Source organism: Sinocyclocheilus grahami, unplaced genomic scaffold (assembly GCF_001515645.1).
Source record: "Sinocyclocheilus grahami isolate Dianchi unplaced genomic scaffold, SAMN03320097.WGS_v1.1 scaffold545.1, whole genome shotgun sequence".
Lineage (NCBI taxonomy): Eukaryota > Metazoa > Chordata > Actinopteri > Cypriniformes > Cyprinidae > Sinocyclocheilus > Sinocyclocheilus grahami.
The window spans coordinates 1,110,759-1,128,014 of NW_015505724.1; the positions used below are offsets into that span (position 1 = coordinate 1,110,759).

Below are 17,256 nucleotides of genomic sequence, written 5' to 3' on the forward strand. Positions count from 1 at the left end.
TAGTGAACCCAAAGACAAGGTAAACCCAGCAAAACAGTGCTTTTTGCACAATAAGCCTCATCCTCTGTCCAGATGTAGAGGATTCAGGATGAAACCTATGGAAGAGAGGAAATCATTGCTTAAACAACAAGGCATATGCTTCAAATGTTGCAGCTCTATTTCACACATGGCAAGGAACTGTGATCAGGTCGTTAAGTGTTCAGAATGTGGCAGCCTTACCCACATAGCAGCACTCCATCCAGGCCCAGCACCATGGTTAATTGATCCAAAACCCCCTACATCGGAGGTTCATAAAGGGAGTGAGGACGTGTCTGTGGAATCAGAGGTTTCCTCAGCTTGTACAGAGGTATGTGGAGGCAGTCAACTCCCACGCTCATGCTCCAAGGTATGTCTTGTGAAAGTATTTCCTGAAGACCACCCAGACAAAGCAGTCAAAACATATGTGATACTAGACGATCAAAGCAACAGATCGCAGTACATTCCAGAGCCTGATCATCATGCTCCTATTCTTCTTCTGTTAGGCAGGGACATCATCAGAGTTCACAAAGCCCACAAGCAAGTGAATGGTCCATCGAATGCCCCTTTTGAGCAGAAATTAGATTTAGGATGGGTAGTTGTAGGGGATATGTGCCTTGGGAAGTTTCATAAACCTACCTTCGTCGGGGCTTACCGCACCTGCATTCTGGAGATTGGTCGACCAACATACTTCCAACCATGTCCTAACAATTATCACGTGAAAGAGAGATCTCAGTATGTATCATGCACTAAATCTCTTATAAGGGAGAGCACACCAAAATTACCAGAATGGGACGTATTCCAAAGAACTAAAGATGATGAGGAAAAAGCTTACTCTATCAAAGACCAACTTTTCCTGCATATTATGGATAGAGAGGTTTACAAAGATGAAGAAAATTCGTGGGTTGCTCCACTTCCATTTAAGCAGCCAAGACGATATCTCCCAGATCATCATTCACAAGCTGTAGAACGCCTTAATTCACTTCTACAAGCTTTCAGTAGGAAGCCAGAGATGAATGAAGACTTTATAGCCTTTATGGAAAAGCTATTTCAGAACGATCATGCGGAAATTGCCCCTGCAATCACTCCCGATGAACAGTGTTGGTATTTACCTTCTTTCGGCGAATACCATCCTAAAAAGCCATCCCAGATCAGAGTAGTCTTCGATTCGAGCGCTCCATGCAAAGGTGCATCACTCAACCAGGTTCTTTTGTCGGGTCCTGACCTCAATAACAATCTCCTTGGAGTCCTCATGCGTTTTTGCAAAGAGCCTGTTGCCTTAATGGCAGACATTCATCAAATGTTCCACTGCTTTAAAGTTCGACCTGCAGACAGGAACGACCTAAGGTTCCCTGGAGAATGAGGTCACGGAATACCGAATGAAGGTACAAGTATTTGGGAACAGTCCCTCTCCGGCAGTGGCCATTTACTGTGTTCGTCATGCAGCTCAAGAAAGAGAAGAGGAATTTCGGTCAAGACATCCAACAGTTTGTGGAGCAAGACTTTTATATGGATGATGGATTGAAATCCTTACCCTCCCCAGAGATGGCAATCAACTTGCTGAAAAGGACACAAGACATGCTGGCAGGATCCAATTTGAAGTTACATAAACTGGCTTCAAACAGCAAGGAAGTCATGAGAGCTTTCCCATCCGAGGATTACGCAGACTCACTGAAAGAATTGGATTTAGGTGTCAGTTCACTTCCTATGCAGCGCAGTCTCGGCCTACTTTGGAATTTGGACACAGACTGCTTCAACTTCCATGTTCAAAATGATAGAAGGCCTTACACTAGGCGTGGACTGCTATCAGTGATAAACAGCTTGTACGACCCACTAGGGTTTGTAGTTCCAATCACAGTTCAAGGCAAAATACTGCTAAGGAATCTGACTGAGGATACTACTGATTGGGATGCACCCTTACCTGCGAACAAGCGAGAGCTGTGGGAAATATGGAGAGATACCTTGAGAGATTTACAACATGTTCAAGTCCCAAGAAGCTATGGACCTACATCTTTGTTAGGTGCCAAGTTCATAGAGCTCTCTGTATTCTCTGACGCTTCCGAGGCAGTAATTGCAGCAGTTGCTTACCTTAAAACAGTTGACTCAGATGGTAATTGTCATACGGGGTTCGTCACAGGCAAAGCAAGGTTAGCGCCACAACCCAAGCTTACTATACCTCGTCTGGAACTCTGTGCAGCGGTTTTAGCTGTGAATATGATGGAAACCATTACAGCAGAGATTGCTGTCAGCTTCAACAAGATTACCCTCTACACAGATAGTCGGGTAGTTCTTGGTTACATCCACAATGAGAGACATAGATTCCAAGTCTATGTTAGCAATCGTGTGCAGAGAATTCGTAAAAGCACTAGTCCAGATCAGTGGTGTTACGTAAACTCAGAGCAAAATCCCGCAGATATTGCGACACGACCTATAATTCCAACCAAACTGCAACACACCATTTGGTTCAGTGGACCTGCGTTTTTGCATCACCCAAAAAACATAGATTCTCCCTAGAGAACCGTATGCACTTGTTGATCCCGATCAAGATGCAGAAGTTCGTCCATTAGTTACAGTGTTGTATACCGCTGTCTCAAACCGATTCAAACGCTTTTCCGACTGGAATCGTTTGATCAAAGGTATTGGCAAATTGATTCACATTGCGCGCTCTTACAAGCGAGATCAAAACGACAACCCTCCCTCATGCAAGGGATGGCACTGTTGTAAATTGCCCCTAAGCACTGACATAATACTTCAGAGTAAAGAAGTTGTCGTACGAGTGATACAGCAGGAGACGTATGCGGAAGAATTGCAGTGTCTCAGACAGAACAAGCCACTTCCAAAAGCTAGTACGCTTCGGATATTAGACCCTTTCATTGATCAAAGCAGATTGTTGAGAGTCGGAGGTTGTCTGATTAAAGCGGATCTAAGCTCTGAAGAGAAGAGACCTCTTATTATACCCGGTAAAGGTCATGTGGCAGCACTGCTAATTTGACATTTTCATGAGCGAACACATCATCAGGGTCGCCACTTCACAGAGGGAGCAATTAGATCTGCCGGCTATTGGATAATAGGAGGCAAAAGACGTGTGAGCAGTCTTATCCATTCCTGTGTTGTATGCCGCAGGCTCAGGAGGGGCTGTGAAACGCAAAAAATGGCGGATCTGCCCACTGACAGACTCAGTGCAGAGCCTCCCTTCACACATGTGAGACTGGATGTGTTTGGCCCCTGGTCAGTATCTGCTCGTAAGACAAGAGGCGGCCATGCAGAAAGCAAAAGATGGGCAGTGCTATTCACATGTCTAAATATCAGAGCCATTCATATAGAAGTGATTGAGTCCCTAAATACCTCCAGCTTCATTAATGCCATGAGGAGGTTTTTGGCTATCCAGGGTCCTGTGAAACAGATTCGCTCTGATAGAGGCACCAATTTCATTGGAGCTTGTAAAGATTTGCAAATTCCTTTTAATGTGGACGAAAAGGCGGTGAAACAATTCCTGTCCAATCACAGCTGTATATGGACATTCAATCCTCCGCATTCGTTGCACATGGGCGGCGCGTGGGAAAGGATGATTGGGCTTACCCGCAGGATTTTGGATTCTATGCTTCTTCAGATGACATCCTCCAAACTCACGCACAATGTACTTACCACCTTTATGGCTGAAGTCACTGCCATTATAAACAACAGACCATTGATTCCTGTATCAACCGATCCAGCAGATCCTTTCATCCTAACACCTGCCACACTACTTACCCAAAAGACCGGTACTTGCTCAGTTCCACCTGGGGACTTTGGGAAATCTGACCTGTACAAACAACAGTGGCGTATAGTGCAAAGCCTCGCGAGTACTTTCTGGGATAGATGGCGTAAACAGTACCTCATTAGCTTAAGGCTTAGGTTAAGACAGTTTCTTTATGCTCTAATTCAACAGCTCTCTGAAGTGCTCGTTCAACGGCTGTTACTTCCGCTAGCTGAGCAGTTCCTTCTATTTCATCACTTTGCGATGTGATCAGCTGTCCATTATGTTTGACTAAGTATCCCCTTCTCACTTTTCCTGCTTTTTCACTCCATCAGTGAAATATTTAGGCACATTTTCATGGTCATCGTGATATAGAGTAATTTTTTCTTCCCTTTTTAGCTTAATTCTTCTCCAATCTAATTGATTATCCCCCAAAATTAAGCTCCACTGGTCCCACCTGTGGCTATGGATGCGAGCCTGATTCATCACTAAATTTTTCTTTAACCTGGCTAGTTCTCCTGCCATGGAAAAGATGACTATGGGCTGTTCCTTAGCTATAGCTTTTAGCTGTGATAGCCTTTTCGTTACAGATGCCAGGACTCTCTCAGCTCCATTGTCTGGGTAACGTCTCATTGCTGATTCCTGTTGATGTGTCAAAAAGACAATGGGGACTTACCCTTCCCAGTTTGAGAGTGTTAGCGTGACTTCCTCCTCTTGTTCAGAGACTTGAACATGTAGAGGGAGTGTTTCGTCTCGTCTTTCGAGTGGTCCACTATCTAAGGCCATTTTAATTAATTTTAATCTGGCCTGTTCCATTTGGTTAGTCCATTGCCATTTTCCTTCTCTGGTTCCCTGATATAACACTTTTGCCTCCCTAGAATACTTAGGTATAAACTCTCTGATATAATTCAGGGTTCCTAGCAACGACTGAAGCTGTTTCCTGTTTTTAGGGGGGCCTAGCCTTCCCGTTTCCTCTAACTTAGTTCTTGTGTTTGTTGTTAGAGCTTGTGTCTTTACCAAGGTCAAATCCCAGGAAATCTACCTCATGTTTTCCCATTTCCATTTTCTTTAGACTAGGTTTCAACCCAGCCTCTGTTATTCTGTCTAGAGTCTGCTTAAGTAGTTTCAAGTGTTCTTGTTCATTAGTTGAAGATATCAGGATATCATCAATATAAACAGTAACTGGGATTCCTGATAAAAGTTTTTAACATTACGCTTTGAAATTGGTTTGACGCATTTCGATATCCTTGAGGTAATCGATTCCAAACGTAATGATCACTTCCGAAAGTAAAAGCGTTTTAATTGGCTTTCTTTTGCTAGAGGAATACTCCAAAAACTGTTTGCCAAATACATTTTTGACAGCCAGTTTCTCTCTCTGCCTATATCTCCACTTACTTCACTGCAGTTAATCAGGTATCTAATATCAGGGACTGTAACTTTATTTAAGGCCTTATAATTAGTTACTAGTCTCCAACTTCCATCCGGTTTCGGAACTGCTTGGAGAGGTGCATTCTTCTGTGCCAATTCCCCTCTTGGCAGTTTCCGGATAATTCCCTGTTCTGTCAGTTCTTTAATAGTTTCGCCAATTTCCTTCTCCACGACACTATTGATTTTATATTGCCTCTGTGGGGGAGAACTCCTCCCTGAATCACATGTTCATATTCTGATTGGACTTTTCCGCAGTCATTTTCGCTTCTTGAATAGCTATTCATATATTTTCTCCGAATTTTTTCCAGCTCCCCTTTATTACTTAATTCAGATTCTCTTACTATTCTTTCGATCTCTTTGTTCTGGTCAACTACTCCTATTTTTCCTATTCTCAAATCAACGGGGCACATTAAATTTTTGCTTCCAAGAACTACATTTATTTTCTTTTTTCTCCATACATTTTTATTCCTTTAATTACCGTCAAAATCTTCCACTGCAATTACTTCCATGAATTCATCATGGTTTTCTGTGGGTTTTACTATGTTAAAGTCGGCTCCTGTATCCACGTGGAACGTGGTTCCATCATATGTTTTGTATAACCTTTGATCAATTTCCTCTGTCTTCATTAAGGGTTTCTTAAGGGGAGCCGAAAAATCCTATTCTTCCAGAATTTCGGTATTTTTCTTTTTATTTGTATTTTTCTTGCCTTTAGCTTCCTCAATATCTGCACTGGCTTTTTCCTGCCTGTCATCTATTTTAACTCTGCCTATCTTAGCTTCGGGCCTGTTTTTCGCTCTTCCTGCTATAATTTGTGATTTCTCTTCCATGCTCAGTTTATTCCATCTTTCCGGTCTTATATAGGAACTTTTCTTTTTATTGTTTTCATTTCGATTTGTTCTAGGTCGCGACTGTTCCCTAAATCTTTTTCCTTCACAGGATATATTCTTAGGGCTGTTTCTTTCTTCCCTCTCTCCCCCTTTCTTCCATTTTTGATCTGCTCTGTGTTTAGGGTGAGATGAGGGTGTGCTCTCCATCTCATAGCAGTTATATGGCTTCTTTTCACGGCTTGACCTTGTCGGTTGGTCCTTGGGCCTTTGTGGCTTACTATTAGATTTTTCTCTGTCTGTCTGAATTATTTCTGTCTTTCTATCATATCGAATTAGAGCTTTTTCTAATTGTCTCCGGACAATAAAGAATGAATTATTTTGCTTCAATTAGAGTGTTTCTTTTTACTCCTTGAAAGATATGTTTCAAGATCCCTTCTAAGCCTTTCTCTGCGATTTCCTGACAGGCTGTCAAAGCTCCTACTGTACGCCACTTTTCTTAAAAGCGTTCCTGTTCTATCTCTTCTTTATTAGTAGGAATTAACCCTTCAAGGGTCCTAGCCAATTTTCTGCCTCCATGTAGTCCAAACTCAGCCAAAATATGCGAGTCTATTGATTCGCCAGATATTTTCATCTGCTCGCCGTAACGAACCAATTCTCTGACTTTTCCTTTTACTGTGGTATTTTTTAATTTGGCCTTTTTCAAAAGCTTCATCTCCTGATCTTTTCTCATTAATTCCTTTGTTACTCTGGATTCCATCGAATTAATCTCTGTTTGTCTAGGACAGGGGTAGGCAAGTTTGGTCTTAGAGCGCCGCAGTCCTGCAGAGTTCAGCTCCAACCCTAATCAAACACACCTGAACAAGCTAATCAATGTCTTCAGGATTACTAAGGCTATAGGCAGGTGAGTTTTTTTTTTTAGGGTCAGAGCTGAACTCTGCAGGACTGCAGCTCTCTAGGACCGAACTTGCCTACCCCTGGTCTAGGAGTGTGATGGGTGTCTGAGACTGGAATCGAACTCGGGTCTTCTAGTCAATTGAACTGCCTCTTTTACCACTGAGCTATAGTGGATGACAAATAACAGATGGACCCATGGGCAGAAGAATAACATGCAGGCTTAGATGACTGAACAAAAAGTGCTTTACTGAGGAGTCCAAGTTCAAAAGTACAACAAAAAGGAAGCCGTGCTTCCACAGAAAAAAATACAAGAAACAAAAGATGAGCAAAAGGCAAATCCAAAAACACAACAGACTTAGCTTTCTTGGTGAGGATAACACCTGCACAGTAGGCTCAAGACTGAACACAACTGAAAGAAAGAGGCATGCTTAAATAAGCAAACACAAATTAGGTAATGACCCACAGGTGGGAGGAATCAAGTCCTAATGAGTAGTAATACAATTAATTCTACAGAAGCTAGGGCCACCTAGTGGCTGGGAAAGTCATTACACGGTATAAGTGTCAGTGCCAGCTAATGGTTGGGGGGAGTCATTACAAGCTTGAGCCTTATAGGATCCCCTCCTCCAAGAACGGCTCCTGACGTTCCCCTAGCTGTGTTGTTGTCCACGGTGGTGGAACTCCCTGATGAGATCTGGGTCTAGAATATCTCGAGCTGGCACCCAAGACCACTCCTCTGGGCCATAACCCTCCCATTCCACAAGATACTGGGTTCTCCCACGGACCTGGCGAGAGTCCAGTAGTCGGCGCACGGTGTAGGCTGGCTGACCACCAATGATGCGAGGAACTGGAGGGGGTTTCCTGGCTGGGGACAAAGGAGAATAGACAACAGGTTTCAAACGGGAGATGTGAAAGGTGGGATGAATGTCAATGGACCTGGGTAGAAGAAGTCGGTAGGACACTGGGTTGATCCTTTCAAGGACTTTGAAGGGCCCGATGAAGCGAGGCGCTAATTTCCATGACTCAACGTGCAGGGGGAGATCCTTAGTAGACAGCCACACTCTCTGTCCTGGTCTAAGTGATGGTCCAATCCTACGGTGCTGGTTTGCATGCCTCTGCTGTTGTTGAGTGGCTCTTAGTAGGGCTACTCTGTGCCACGCCCGTCGACACCTTTGGACAAGTTGAGCAGCAGCTGGTACATGGACCTCGGGATCCTGTTCAGGGAACAGAGGGGGAGGAAAACTAAACTGGCATTCAAAGGGGGACATGCCTAAAGAAGAGTGGTGTAGAGTGTTGTGTGCAAATTCAGCCCAGATCAACTGAGAGCTCCAAGCAGTCTGATTGTTAGACACCAGGCATCTGAGAGTCTTTTCAATCTCCTGGTTGACTCTCTTTGTCTGTCCATTTGATTGGGGGTGAAATCCAGAGGACAGGCTAATGGATGCCCCAATTAGGTGTTCGAAAGACTTCCAGAACCGGGAGGTGAATTGTGATCCCCGGTCGGACACCATATCTTGGGGGAAGCCATGGATTCTGAAGACATGTTGCATCAACAAGTCCGCTGTCTGACCTGCTGTGGGAATCTTGGGTAATGGTATAAGATGACAAGCTTTAGAAAATCGGTCTACCACCACCAGAATTACTGTGTTAACTTGAGATCTTGGTAGACCCTTTAGTCCAATGATATGTGGGACCAGGAGCGTGTAGAGATGGGTAGTGAGTGCAGTAGGCCATGAGGGTGGGTTCTGGGTTCCTTGTTCTGGGCACACACAGCACAGGCAGCAACAAAAGCCCGAAAGTCTCGTTGCATGTTGGGCCACCAAAACCTTCTCTGGATGAGTTTCAATGTTCTTGTGCTCCCAGGATGGCCTGAAGAAAGGGAAGCATGGCCCCACTGTAACACATCAGAAAACATGAGTTAGGCACAAAAAGGCGCCCCCGGAGGGCCGTTACCTGGGTCGGGATGTTGCTGTTGGGCCCTCTTCACTGCGGTTTCGATTCCCCATTGGATTGATGCCACCACTCTGGAACTGGGTAGGATTGGTTCGGGTTTGCCCTCCACTTCTGGTGGATCAAACTGCCTTGAGAGAGCATCAGGCTTTGAGTTCTTAGAACCTGGACGGTATGAGAGGGTAAAGTCAAAGCGGTTAAAGAAGAGGGCCCAACGAGCCTGACGTGAGCACAATCTCTTGGCCTCACAGATGTAGGTGAGGTTCCTGTGGTCTGTCCAGATAAGGAATGGGTGTTTGGCACCCTCCAGCCACTGTCTCCACTCCTCAAGTGCCAACAGCTCCCAGTTACCAATGTCATAATTTCTCTCGGCTGGGGAAAGTTGATGAGAGAAGTAAGCACAAAGATGAAGTGTGTGGTCACTTCTTGCTCTCTGTGACTAGACTGCTCCTACCCCAACGTCCAAAGCATCCACCTCGACTACAAAGGGCAACTCGGGATCTGGGAGAGTCAGAATGGGTGCGGAAGTGAAGAGCTGCTTGAGTCGGTCGAATGCATGATTAGCCCTCTCAATCCACTTAAATGGGTTTGATGCCTTCTTGGTAAGAGCGGTCAGGGGTTCTGCTATAGCATTAAAGTTCCTAATGAACCTCCTATAAAAGTTGTCAAATCCCAAAATGCGTTGGACCTCTTTGACGGAGCATGGTTGGGGCCAATTTAGAACCGCCTGAATCTTGCCAGGATCCATCTGGACGTTGCCACTAGAGACAATGAATCCAAGAAAAAAAACAGTGGGGACATGAAATTCGCTCTTCTCCAGTTTGACAAAGAGTCCATTTCTCAGCAGTTGAGATAGGACGATTCGGACATGTTGTACATGCTCTTGATAGCAATGAGAGAATGAGAATATCATCAAGATATACAAATACAAACTTGTCTAGCATATCTCGTAGCACATCATTAATAAGTGCCTGAAAAACGGCTGGAGCATTGACTAGCCCAAAGGGCATTACCTGATACTCATAGTGTCCCTTAGGAGTGTTAAAAGCAGTCTTCCACTCATCTCCTTCTCGTATCCTAACAAGGTGGTAGGCGTTCCGAAGGTCTGATTTTGTGAAAATGGTCACAATTGTCAGTAAGTGGGGAATGTTGTTCCCACAAAGCCGTAGCCCAGTCCAGTGCTTTTCTGGTGAGCAGAGTGATGATGTATGCAACCTTGTTGTTCTCTGTTGGAAAGCTGTTAGGTTGTAATCCAAATGCCAGAGTACACGTGAGTGATAAAGCCTCGACATCTCTCAGGATTCCCATCATATCTTGGCTCAGGTAGAAACCCAGGAAATGGAGGTGTGGACCTTTCAGCTGGAACGGATGGGGTGGTTAAAACTGGAGAGGCTTGAGACCTAGTCTGCTCACTCAAGCATTGTAGTACTTCAGTTAGGCATCTACTGCTGGGTCCACTTCCATGGTTCAGTCTTGCTGTGATGGGTGTCTGAGGCTGGAATCGAACTCGGGTCTTCTAGTCAACTGAACTGCCTCTTTTACCACTGAGCTATGGTGGATGACAAATAACAGATGGACCCAAGGGCAGAAGAATAACATGCAGGCTTAGATGACTGAACAAAAAGTGCTTTACTGAGGAGTCCAAGTTCAAAAGTACAACAAAAAGGAAGCCGTGCTTCCACAGAAAAGAATACAAGAAACAAAAGATGAGCAAAAGGCAAATCCAAAAACACAACAGACTTAGCTTTCTTGGTGAGGATAACACCTGCATAGTAGGCTCAAGACTGAACACAACTGAAAGAAAGAGGCATGCTTAAATAGGCAAACACAAATTAGGTAATGACCCACAGGTGGAAGGAATCAAGTCCTAATGAGTAGTAATACAATTAAATCTACAGAAGCTAGGGCCACCTAGTGGCTGGGAGAGTCATTACACGGTATAAGTGTCAGTGCCAGCTAATGGTTGGGGGAGTCATTACAAGCTGGAGCCTTACAAGGAGAACGCACTTGGCTTATGGGAGTTATTGGCCTTCTCTGACCTGGTGTCCCTAAATGCAATGCTTCTAAATGTTGATTTAGTGCATTAATCTCAACTGGTTGGTCCATTGCTCATTCCGACTGATTTTCTGGCTTTCCCTGAAACAGAGCCTTCTTGGCCCCTGCCATGTTCTGACAGGGTTCGGTGTCACATTTCTTACTGTTCTTTCTACTACTAACTCTTCATAATCTGAATCTTCTTGATTCTCCTCTGAGTCACTGTCTGACAGCTCAGTTGAGGTCCTCACATCTATGGAACTCTTATTGGAGGTTTATGAACAAATTCAGATAATATGTTACTCTTAATAAATTACTCAGAGACTTGTTTAAAAGAAGTTTAACGCATCACCATAGGAAATGGTTTCACTTTAGTAAAACAATAACTCATAAGCAAATACACTAAAAATAAACAGCGAGAAGTCTTCACCCCGAATTGCGCCACTGTTGTTTTCCATTCATCACATTTTATAGTCATACAAACAATACGTCCCTTTTCTGTATCTCCATATTCAGACAATACACAAACCAACCCATACCCCTTTCTCTTAGTGTGAGCGAAGCATAGATTGCGTATGCCAGGAAGTGTGACTTTTGACCCAGTTAACAAACTCATAGTAGCATAAATTCAAATGAAGTAATCAGCATCTTTTTAGAGAAGCAAGCTAATCTATCTCTGTTTTAATCTAAACAATTGCAACATCTTAAAGGCGTAGGCTTAGGCAAATAGCAGTTTCTAAACTATATCGCAATATTTCTTTTAAGATGACATAAAACATTTCACAATACAACACTTTAAGAAAAAAGGTCCATTCTGCAATGTTGTTGCAAAATGCATCTCCTTGCACAATCATTGTACAGTGAGCACAGAATATACACACGTGGCGGTTTTAATTGTTGAGTAAAAACTCTAACAAGATGTATATCCTTTTTAGGACTTTTCAGATGTTTGCAATCTCAAAGCTTTGATGTCTTTGGCCAGGGATTGCAACTCCAAATTAAAATTCGCCAAATCAATAATTTCTTTTAGCATCCTCATTATTTTCTTATTTAAATCCTCCTGTTTCCGCAGAAGTTGAATTATTCTCCTTATTCTAAATATTAGTTCCTGTTGCTCCATTTGTTGATGTGCCATCTGTTGATGTCCCATCTTCCCCCGAAATGTATCTAACACCTCCGAAAGGCAGAACAGGCCTCTGGTTCCATGGCAACCAATGCTAATATCACTGGTTTTATTGCCCAAAGGATTGTGGGCAGAGAAACTCACTAATTTTCCTCATAGGAAAGACACATAATGCCCAGAGAAATGGACTGTTCTCTAATTAATTCATAGGAAAACCTTTCTTTGAATGAACACGCATATCCTTCACTGATGTTTCCTTCAGGCTGTAGATCTGCTGAATATCAAATGCTACCATAGCTTAATGTTTTTATTTATCTTATTTTTACTGCCTAAGCTTTAACCCTTTTCCTATACCAACTGTATGAGTGTGTGTGTGTGGGTGTATGTGTATGTTAGACTAGTTTAAGTGTTTATGTAGTTAATAAAGTCTTACTTGTATCACACTTGAGGTTGTTCAGTTTGCTCATAACCACAGTCCCTAATCATGCAGATTTTTGCTACATGCTCGGAGTAGTATTGTACAGTAAGAAAGTTTTTTCCCTTAACCAGAAAATTAACGTTCTTAGAATTGACAGACAGTTGACCCTGAGAGGTCAAGTGAATACTTACAGCGGATCTAAATATTTATAATTAATTATAACTAGTTATGATTAATTATTCATATTTCCCCTTTGAGCTGATTCGCTACACGGTCTTGCGACCAAAGCGCATGATCATTGTGCAGTGTGTTTGCTGGTACAATCTAGGTTTACTGACCAACCAATAAAAATGTGACATGTAATCAACGCGACTTGGTGCTAAAACATAAAACTGCTTACCTCAAATCCCTTCCTCCTTCACCGCTTCCAATTTTTTTCAGCACATAAAAAAATACAACAGCTAAAGTGTGATTTATCATGCTCTTTTTGTTTACCACTAGCGCATGCTGATGATATTTTATTATTTATAGTAATGTAGCGTACGTGTCAATAGGTGTCATCATCGTACAGTCTACACACATGTCGTAGCCAAGTTTATTAGATCCATGTCGCACATGTGACATGGGAGTGATAGGATTGCTAAAATCATGCAGTGTGTTTTGGGCTTAAGATAATAATAAGACACAGACTCAGATTATATTATCAAATAATCAAAATCCCAATTAAATTTTGCTGTTTGCTGTCCTATAACTGAATGCTGTTATTTTGATAGGACTGCTGAGTTTTAACACAATTAAGCAATTCAAAACAGCCACATCAGCCCAAAGCAGTGGAGACTCCGAACAAAAGCAGCAAACAGGGTACTGAACAGTGTTGGGCAAGTTACTCTGAAAATGTAATTGAATGACTGATTACTGATTACTCCTTTTAAAAGTAATCACGTTACTGTTCTGATTACTTTATTTCAAAAGTAATTAGTAATTAGTTACATTACTAGTAACGCTACGTTTTTCTCCATGAAATTCATGAAATCCCAGCATGCACGCGCCCAATAAGTATTTGTTATTAAAACATCAACATTCACAGAACACTGTTATTTTTTACTTAAGCAAGCGGCTGCTGCGTACATGGTTTGGCATGGCAGAATGCCAGCAAAGAGCGCTGCATTTACTATAATCTCTAAAAGACATCTCAGTTCATCGCAATCTCATAAATCTCTGTTATAACACAATAAAATATAGGCTAATGCATAATGAATCATTCATAATGTCTACAATTCTTGTGTTATAATGAGAGGATTTGTGAGCACACAAATTTCAGAACTGCATTGCTCAACGCTGCACATACGTGTTAGCCTAAATAGAAACTCTGCATACGCTTGCACCTGTTAATCGTTTATATTTTATATTAGTTCATGTTGCTTTTGTGCAATAGCTGAATAACAATTTATTTGTTTTAGATATTTTATGTTTAGATATTTCTATTTTGCGGGAATCCCGTGAATCATTTTATTCTCCCGCATCCCGCACACACACAAGTCTCTGCACTCGCCTATCAAGTCTTGTCCCGCGCCGCACTCTATTGTGTTGCGTCGGGTCTCGCGGGAGAGCAGGTCTCTAATCCACTGGCACTTGACTCGACAGTGCGTGAGCTACATCCTTTTTACATTCTAGATTAGAAATCACTTAATTCTGCCAGTAATGCATAGAGACCTCAGCTTGGAACTATACTCTAATTACCATTTTAAAAAAATATAACACGTTAAATTACTCCGTTACTAAAAAAGTAACCAAATTACAGTAACGCGTTACTAAGTAATGCGTTACTGCCCAACACTGGTACTGAAATGGCCTACTGCTAAGATCAGCTACAGTTTATGTTACTCCTGGCCCGCTGACGGTCAGTCTGAGATAAGTGGGAGTGAAAGACAGTGCAGTGCACTGCATTGCAAAATACCATGCACAACTGTGAGAAAAGGACAGTGGACAGATCCTTTTCACTAAGAAAAGGTCACTTTGATCAATGCAACTTAATGGTGACTGTATTGGGATCATAATAGTTCACTTAACTCCTAAATGATAAAATATTAAATATTGGGTTGGTAAAACTGTGGTCATTAGCAAGCACTTACAGTTATGGAGCTTTAATTAATTTGAACCTGATCCAAAGTCCAATACTTGAACATGTGAAAACGTAAAAGCCCTCTCTCAGAAACCACAGCCGCTCATTCAACTGGATCCATTTACAGACTGAATGAGAAGTATAATGTTGTGGCCACACTCCAAAGAAGAAACAATGAAAATAGATTCTTACACCAGCAGTCCTCCAAGGTAATAATATACCGTGTCTTTAAAAGACATGATGTCATAATGAAAACACAAGCAAGTGCAGGCAGTAGTGCTCAGGGCCATTATTTTTGCAATTCCATCGAGTTAATAGCATAGAATTATTAATGGGAGACAAAAAAAATCATAATAATATCTAATATTTCATAGGAATATTAAAATATAATTTATTTCCCTATTCATTTGTTGTGTGTCCCAGAATGTGTAATTAACATGCTTTAAATTAGTCAGTGGACATGTATGAAATTGATGTCCTGTTTTGTAACAGAAAGTTATATTTTGATTTGAAACTCCATAACATTTTTCCTGAGATGTTGATTTATGACAAACAGTTTAAAAATGACTGAGATTAAATGATAAATACAAAATATTATCATATTTCCATAAGAGTTGCTGTGTTCGAAATGCCATACTATCATACTACTCTTCCTGTTTCTGCAGTATCCAGTATGTATACTGTGCATAGTATGCACATTTTCTGTATGCATGGAATACCCGGATGACCAATTATATTTGCCAGTATCTGCTAAATGTAACTCAAGTACACTGAAATCATACAGAAGCTGTGTTTGGAATAGCATACTACCATACAACTCCTACTATATTGCAGTGTGCTATACTGTGAATAGTATGTGAATTTTCTGAATGCATGGAATTCCTGGATTACCTGCTACATTTGCTGAAATCTAATGTATGCACCCAAAGACAGTGCATGGGGATACCATTTCCCAGAATGCAACGCACTCCTTGTGACATTTCACCTTCAAACGCGTGAGTGAATAGGATGTGGGGATAGTGATTATAAATGAAACACTTTTATATATACATGTTACTGTAAACTACAAGCTATTACTGTGTATCTAAAAACAATATTGTTAGTAGGAGATAATTTGTACTTTAATCTCTATGGCACATTTCCGATGAAGTCAAATGACAACACCTTTGTGTCTATAGCATTTTATGCAGTATAGATTGTATCAAAGATATATAAAAATAGTAATATTGCAGTAATATAATATATAAATAAAATATAATATATAAATAAAAATATTTCAATTATGCAAACATAATTTGATTCTGCTGTAAAGCAGCTCTAAAATTAAATGGAGCGTATATGAGGACAGATAGCCCAAGAGGCTATTTACATTAACTCCACCCACCAATGCCTGGCTGCAATAAATAGCACTGCAAAAGACACATATTTTTATTTAGTATCAGTGGCGCAGCATGTAAAAGATGTGAGATGTTTGCTTTTGACCCATGTTTGAGTCCGCCTTTTGCCAAACTTGTTTTTCTACTTTTCCCCTCACATATCAGATCAGAAAGGCATAAAATGCCTCATTAATAATAGTGTTATTAGGTATGGTTAGTGGTAGGTGTAAGGAGGTTTTTGTCCCAATAAAGTGGCATTCATTTGGTGATTGTGTAATCTCCCTGAAAAGGGGAACATAGATATGTTAATGAACAGACAGTTTCACTCAATCTCTGTATTATTAGAGTGGGAAAAAAAACATTCAACTTTGCACTGACATGAAATGCATCAACATGCATAGAACATTGCATTCTCTTTGTACACAGTGTGACCCATATTATGCAGGTTTTGCTTAGAAAACTAAATAAAGAGAAGAGCATCAATTGGAATAAGATATTCTATCCATCCTAGTACACACAATAAACAAGATAACTTGCATCAGTACACATCCCATAGGAAAAAAAAATATTGCTCAGTGATTGCTTTTCCTTATCTCCTGGGATTTAGCTAAGATTCTCATATATCTCCAATTTTAGTATCAACAGCATTTCAGATGTTTCTTCTAAAATTCCTTAGGAGAAATGGAAGTAGACACAAATGAGACATGAGAAATATTTGAGGGAAAAAAAGGCAAAACTGATAATGTGGTGGAAGAAACATATAATATCTCTTTGTTGGCTTCCAGCAAGCTCTATCAAGACTCTATTATTTTATTTTATTGCAATGGTGTTTTTCTTCCTTTAATTGTCAGGACAGCAGGAGAAGAGATAGAAAATAATTGGACAGGTGAGAATTGAACAGGAGCAGGAAAGTACCTTTAGCTGGGATTCAAACCCATGCTGTCTGAGGAGCAGGTGTGCCTTCACACTGATGTGCTGCCCAAAAGGCTATGGCTCTGACAGAGGTTACTCTCCACTCAGGATACTAAGGGGTGATTCTCTTATATGTCTAATTGAGATATCAGCTTTGTCTTAAGATGTCTTCTGTTTTATTTTAAGAGAAAAATTAAACTTTTACTAATATTGTAAATACTAAAACTAACATTTAAATAGCATTGAACATTTCAGAATATCAAGGATTACTAGTTTAAATGTTTAAATTTATCTTCAATGTCCAACATTGTATATACACAACATTTTCCAAACACATTAGAAAGGACTTACAAGTGCAAGATGTTTAGTATAAGAGCAATACCTTTTTGTTAACAAATGTAACACTAGTGTACCAGTGTTTTTT

The 17,256-nt window shown here is 41.2% G+C and overlaps 1 protein-coding gene across 1 annotated transcript in view; it reads right to left on the reverse strand.

Annotated features, from left to right (window-relative positions):
- Positions 1-4,614: 4,614 nt before the first annotated feature.
- Positions 4,615-17,256, reverse strand: part of LOC107555801 (U4/U6 small nuclear ribonucleoprotein Prp3-like) — a 22,683-nt gene continuing 10,041 nt past the window's right edge. The window contains exon 9 of the mRNA XM_016238705.1: positions 4,615-4,625. The gene's annotated coding sequence lies outside the window, so the exon portion shown is untranslated. The remainder of the gene's footprint in view (positions 4,626-17,256) is intronic.